A 7277-nucleotide genomic window follows, 5' to 3' on the forward strand; every position below is an offset into this window, starting at 1 on the left:
ACCTATTTAGGTATTATAGATACATGGTTTTCAATTTGGATAACCAGGAATGCATGCAGGGCCAACTTCAAGCAGGAGATGTCTCTGTTAGTTCACAGAGCAAAGACAAAGTCTCATTTAGGCCTCCAATCATGGGTTCAAGCCTTTATGCGATTATACAGTTAGGGAGCCTTCGGCCTTGTACCAGTCTTTGTACCTTTTCTGCTCTGAGAAGTATAAATGCATGCAGTATGGAAACCTTCTTGTACATACTTTGGAAAATATAAATGCATGCAGTCGGGAAACCTACAGCCCTTCCTCGAAAAATCATCGTATCACACACACATGCACCTAATAATCTCTTAAGTTCTCGAGGGACCAAATAAGCAAGTTCAAGTGTTCAATACAGCACCAAGCCACAAACACACAGCAAGCAGCAGCAAGCAAGCGAGCCAAGCAAGTAAGCAACACCAAGCAGCAAACGGCAAAAACAACAACCCTTCATAGCTCCACGTAGCACCAAGTAAAAAAAAACACAAAAGTTTCCACATCATGGGTACATGACAAATTGATAACAATCAGTACATCACCAACAGGCATCAACAACACTAAAATTTTCTCACTTATTTTACACACCACTTAGTAGTAAATAAAAATATTAACAGGGAGGATGCAACTAACCCAAAACTTTAGCAGAAGATGGAGATGGCTCGCTGCTAGTTTGGGATGCCTTTGAATTGGATGAATTTCCACCATCAAACGCTTCAATTAGTTCAAACAAACTGAAATAAATATGTAATAAGCCCACAGAGTAACAAATGCAAATATAGTAAAAGGAAATTCCAAAACAACATGTTCCTTTTTGCAAGATTGCTAATATCTCCATATCCTCATCAATATTGATAGGAGTAGAATGTCTTAGCCGATCTTGGCCCATACATGCTAAATGCCAACTCTGATGCAACCATTGATACGGGGTATGTTAACACATCACGAGCCAATAATTATATTGCAAATCTAGAAGCATTAACCTCCCATCATGCTAGAATATCAAATTTGATACTGTCCTATTTATTTTCTTCATGCAGGTCTTTCTCATTTTCATATTTGTTCGTGCTAGTTTCACACACCAACGCTCAACTTTTTAGCAATCTGACACTGCATATATATATGTCCTCTTTTGCTTATATTTCCAGGCTGTTCTATGTTGGAAACCCCGAGAAAAACTATGTTTCTTCCTTGTACACTGGTATCCCCAACAAAACTATGCCACTTTCGGTCCTTGAAGGGTTTTATAAAGCAGTTGTTATAATAGCACATATATATGTTACTTTCTCAGTCTGAACTCTGAAATCTCAAGTCAAGAGGAGTAAGTACGCCAGTATAGAACGACGAAAGAAGCATTTAGCAATCGTCAGGATCCCGCTTTTTTGTAGTTGACTATGCAAGACAACTTTCGTCTCGTTTTGGCAGTGTGTATGTGAACTTTCCAATCGATGGATGCTCATCCATGGAATGACCCTTGACTGCTTGATTTTATATGACGAGTCTGGGGTTCCCGACGATGACTAGTACTGACAATCATCCAATGTAATCCAACAGCAACCTGACAACGGACAACTTGCTAAGAACTCCATATTGCAGGTACAAGTGGAGCGCCAACAACCGCTTCCAGCTGATCCAAGGGTCGCCAGCAGGCAGATATATACTCCAAACACGCCTACCATTGTACTGGAAGCATGTGTGTTAGCACTTTATTATTAATATTATTAATTGCCAGGGCTAGTACATTCCAACTTGCAGATATCATCTAGTTTGGCTGAACAGGACAACCAACCAAAGCATTTTTTCTATCCAGGATCCCCCCAAAGGAAGCTGAGCTCACAACCTAACTCATTTCGACTCCTGGTACCTTCGAAACCTTCCTCTCTCCAGCGAGGAAGCTTCTCACCTCATTAATCCACTAGTGCATTTGTCTTGATCTCGCTGAGCTGGGCCTGCAGTTCTAGTAGTCAGTCAGTCAATTATATGCTTACCCTTACCAACGTCGGCATCTAAGCTGGGTGTTGTTTAGGAGTCCACATAGCTGCAATTTTCTTTTTTATTGCATATACTGGCTTGTCATGCGTCACTTGGTTGTGACCCTGCCAACGTCATCAGTGTCATCACACATTCTGCTCTGGTATTGCATATTTGCTCCCCCGCCAGCACGATCGCATTGCTGCCCGTAGACTGCATGCAAACCACACCTAGAACTCCTCTGCCACCACTCCACAGATTGCGTCCACATATTCCTCCTCGCCACTTTCCAAGCAAAGATGCCAACCTTCTATTTAAAGTGGGTGAGCTACCACTACACACCACACCTAGAAATCCTCTTGCAAAGCGAGAGCTTCCATCCATCTCGATAGCTGAGTAATGACATCTTTGTTGTTTCCAGGCCTCGTTCGGTTTCTCTGCCTCTTCCTGGGTTTCTCTTGCAGCCTACCATTATTAGGAATTTGCGATGAAACACCGAGCGATAGACAAGCCCTCCTTTGCTTCAAATCCCAGCTCTCGCGTCCCGCTGGATTTCTAGCTTCATGAAGCAACGTGTCCGTGGAGTTCTGCGACTGGTACGGGGTCACCTACAGCGCGACGTCCCCCCGGCGTGTCATCGCGCTGAACCTTGAATCCCAAGGCATCTCTGGCACCATAGCACCTTGCATTGCCAAGCTCACTTGGCTGACAAGGCTCCAGCTGTCGAACAACAACTTCCATGGTGGTGTGTCGTCCGAGCTTGGCCTCCTGAGTCGACTCGCCAGCCTCAACCTCAGCATGAACACTTTGGAAGGTAACATCCCACCTGAACTCTCTGCATGTTCCCAGCTCCAAATTCTGGGCTTGTGGAACAATTCCCTCCGTGGAGAGATCCCACATAGCCTTAGCCAACACAAGCGCCTTCAAGAGATTAACCTTGGCAACAACAAGCTCCAGGGGAGCATCCCTCTTGCTTTCGGAGACCTTCCTGCACTGCGCATACTAGTTCTCGCCAAAAATATGCTTACCGGCACCATACCGCCGTCTTTGGGCAGCAGTCGCCATCTCACATATGTCGATCTTGGGACGAATGCCCTCGGAGGGGTCATCCCACAGTCCTTGGCAAATAGTTCATCTCTTCAAGTACTTCGGCTCATGAGCAATGGTCTTACTAGGGAACTCCCAAAGGCTCTGCTCAACACTTTGTCACTTGGTGCCATTTGCCTTGAAAAGAACAATTTTGTTGGTTCGATACCTTCTGTTACTGTCGCATCGTCCCCTATTAAGCAACTCTCTTTAAGGTTTAACAATCTTTCAGGAGGAATACCTTCCTCACTAGGGAACCTTTCTTCCCAAGTTCATCTTTATCTTACAAACAATCATTTAGTTGGGAGCATCCCAGAGAGCTTAGGTTATATTCCAACCCTAGAGATATTGACCTTGACTATGAACAACTTATTTGGGCCGGTTCCACCATCTATCTTCAATATGTCATCCCTGAAAAGTCTCACCATAGCAAAAAACTCACTTGTCGGCAGATTACCTTTTGACATTGGCTACACCCTCCCCAATGTCCAGGACCTGATATTCTCATATAACAGTTTTGATGGACCAATCCCAGCCTCTCTTCTCAAAGCATACCACCTACAAAGGCTTGACCTGAACACTAATAGATTTACTGGATTCATACCATTCTTCGGCTCATTGCCAAATTTAGTGCTACTCGATTTGGCAATCAACAAACTAGAAGCAGATGATTGGGGCTTTGTCTCTTCACTATCTAACTGCTCCAGATTGAACATGCTGGCCCTGGATGGGAACAATCTCAATGGGAAATTGCCAAGTTCTATTGGAAATCTTTCAAATAGTCTTGACTACTTGTGGCTAAGTAGCAACAAAATTTCTGGACCTATACCACCGGAGATTGGCAACCTTAAGAGTCTCAGTGGCTTGTATATGGGTCACAATCTTCTCACTGGTAATACACCATCAACAATTGGGAAATTGTACAAATTGGTCGATCTATCCTTTGCGTAAAACAGGCTTTCGGGTCAGATTCCAGATATCGTTGGCAATCTTGTCCAGCTGAGCATACTGGAATTGGATCATAACAGCTTCAGTGGAAGAATACCTGCAAGTATAGCACGATGCACTCAACTCACCATACTCAACCTTGCTCACAACTCACTAGATGGTCATATACCAAGTAAAATCTTGACAATCCCTACGTTTTCTAAAGTGCTGGACTTGTCAAACAACTACTTGTCTGGAGGAATGCCAGATGAAGTTGGAAGTCTCCTTCATCTGAAGAAAATCAACATGTCAAATAACAGGTTGACTGGCAACATCCCATCAACTCTCGGCCAGTGTGTTGACCTGGAGTATCTTGAGATGCAGAACAACTTATTTGCAGGAAGGATTCCAAAAACATTTGCCAACTTAGTCAGCATAAAACACATGGATATTTCTGGGAACAACTTGTCTGGAAAAGTACCAGAGTTCCTCAAATCCTTGAAATCACTGCACGGCCTGAATTTATCATTCAACCATTTTGATGGAGCAGTTCCGACAGGCGGTGTTTTTGACATCGCTGGTGCAGTCTCAATCGAAGGAAATGATCATCTGTGTACAATAATCCCAAAGACAGGTATGTCTCTTTGTATGGCACTGGCTGACAGCAAAAGAAAGCAGAAGCTACTGGTTCTAGTCCTAGTGATTCTATTGCCAATTGTTTTTGCCTCTGCAATACTTTTCTCTTGTATTGCAACAATTTATAGGACGAAAAGGATGCAAGCAAATCCCCATTTGCAGCATGACAATGAGCACATAAAGAAGCTACAGAAGATATCATTTGAGAAGATATCGTATGAAGACTTGGTAAGGGCAACTGCTAGGTTTTCTTCTGCAAAATTAATTGGCTATGGATCATTTGGAAGGGTTTATAAGGGAAGTCTGTAGTTTCAAGAAGACCAAGTTGCCATCAAGATTTTTGACCTTGACATTAATGGGGCAGATAGGAGCTTCATAGCAGAGTGTGAAGCTCTAAGAAATGTTCGCCATCGGAATCTTGTGAAAATCATTACCTCATGCTCTTCTGTGGATCATACTGGGGCAGATTTCAAGGCTCTAGTGTTCCCATATATGCCAAATGGGAATCTAGAAATGTGGTTACATCTAAAAGATCCTGAAGATGGTGAAAAAAATAATCTGAGTTTAAGCCAAAGGATTAACATAGCCTTGGATGTGGCCGTTGCTTTGGATTATCTTCACAATCAGTGTGCACCTCCAGTCATACATTGTGACTTGAAGCCAAGCAATATTCTTTTGGGTCTTGACATGGATGCGCACGTCATCGACTTTGGCCTAGAAAGATTCTTGTTCAGCACAGGAAATGGACATCAAGATAGTTCAGCAAGTTTGAGCCGCTTAAAAGGATCCATAGGATACATCCCACCAGGTGACATAAGATTATTTGCAAGATATTGATTCTGTTTGTTCCTTAGGGAGTTGTACAAATAATCATAATTCTCTAATTTTGTTACGTTTCTTACATGTAAATGCAGAGTATGGAATGAGCGGAGAGATATCAACCAAGGATGATGTCTATAGCTTCGGAGTGCTTCTGTTACAACTGATAACAGGGTGTAGTCCAACTGATGAAAAATTTAACGATGGTATAAGCCTTCATGAATTTGTTGATAGAGCATTTACGAAGAATATTCATGAGGTTGTTGACCCTACAATGCTACAAGATAACAACAATGCAACTGACATGATGGAGAATTGCGTTGTTCCACTTCTAAGAATAGGCCTCTCTTGCTCCATGGCATCACCCAAAGAGCGGCCTGATATGGGACAAGTTTCTACTGAGATCCTTAGAATAAAGCATGTGGCCTCAGACACATGCATGTCTGATGAAGCAAAGAATTGGCAGGATAGTAGCAAGCAACAGAAGATCATGTAAAGAAGAATAGTAATGTACTGTTTTATGTTTTTTTTCTCCTTTCTGAATCCATTTTGAGTCATTTCATAGGTAGCTAATACATCCATGTCAAATGGCTTTGCCCATTTGCTCTGCTAATGTATGTTTTTATCTATACAAAGTAGGGAATGTGTCCTTCTGAGTTAGAGCAAAGATATCTACTTATACATGGGGTGGAGAGGAATGAAGAGCATAATGGCACATGCATATCGTATATGGACAAGCAATTTTCACTGAACTAGGTGACTCGACATATAAAAGTTCAAAAACAAATCAGTGTTCCAAACCTGATTTCCCAATGAATTTCTGAAACAAGGACTTTTATTCAGCAGACAGATCTCCCCTTCCCATCTTGTGCAAATCCTTGGAAATTCTAACATAAGCAGAATGATCAGGCGTGAGGCCCATTCCCATCAACTCATGCAGGACACTTCCCGCTTCGATGATCCTGCCAGACTTGCGCAACAACATGCGAGCAGGCTGTACTTCCTGTTTGTGGGGTGCATATCCCTGGTTCTCATAACCCCGACATGCTCGCAAGCATCTTCGATTCTCCTGGTATAAACATACCCCGATGTGTGGATTGTGATCCTTGGCGTCAGCATTCCAGGAACATCTGCCGTCTTGCCGAATCCATCTTCACTACTTTTCAGGCGTGGTGTGTGAGGACATCATACGTCAGTGATTTCTAGACTTCATCAGGTTCTTAGTTCTTACTTCAGACCTCTCCATGGCCTCAAGGAGGTCGCACGCTTCGGTGGCTCTGCCATTCTTGAGCAGCCCACCGAGGAGGTAGTTCCAGGAGTTGGCATTGCGTAGTAGCTCCCCTTACTCATTTCATCGAACATCTGGCGGGCGCCCTGGAAGTCGCCGGCCTGGCACCTTGCCGCCAACATGACATTTTAGTAGCTGGCCCTCCTCGATCACCCACACGGCCGCGCCGGACTCGCTGATGGAGGACAACGCCTTCACCAGCGATAGGCACGGGGCACCGGCACCATCCAAAGTCCTCAGAGGCCATACAGGCTTGTAATGTAACTGTGGAGGCATCTTTACCCTTATTCTTTAATATATGATATGCACACTCGTGCATATTCGAGAAAAAAAAAGTCCTCAGAGGCGCCCTCACCGTGCCATCCACGCTCGACCTCGCCGCGGCCAAAAGGAATGCCAACACTTGCTCGTTAAGGGAGGGTCGCCGCGCTGACGCTGCTCGAGCGCGTGGGCGATAGCGGGGTGGCCGGCCAGCCTGCCGGCGTTCTGAGCAGGTTGTGGGCGACGGGCGCTCGTGGAGATG

The 7277-nt window shown here is 44.1% G+C and overlaps 2 pseudogenes; one reads left to right on the forward strand and one right to left on the reverse strand.

Annotated features, from left to right (window-relative positions):
* Positions 1 to 2397: 2397 nt before the first annotated feature.
* On the forward strand, positions 2398 to 5962 carry LOC119292981 (annotated as a pseudogene).
* Positions 5963 to 6301: 339 nt separating this feature from the next.
* Positions 6302 to 7030, reverse strand: LOC119292982 (annotated as a pseudogene).
* Positions 7031 to 7277: the final 247 nt, after the last annotated feature.

The sequence above is a fragment of the Triticum dicoccoides genome, chromosome 4B (genome assembly GCF_002162155.2).
Source record: "Triticum dicoccoides isolate Atlit2015 ecotype Zavitan chromosome 4B, WEW_v2.0, whole genome shotgun sequence".
Classification (NCBI taxonomy): domain Eukaryota; kingdom Viridiplantae; phylum Streptophyta; class Magnoliopsida; order Poales; family Poaceae; genus Triticum; species Triticum dicoccoides.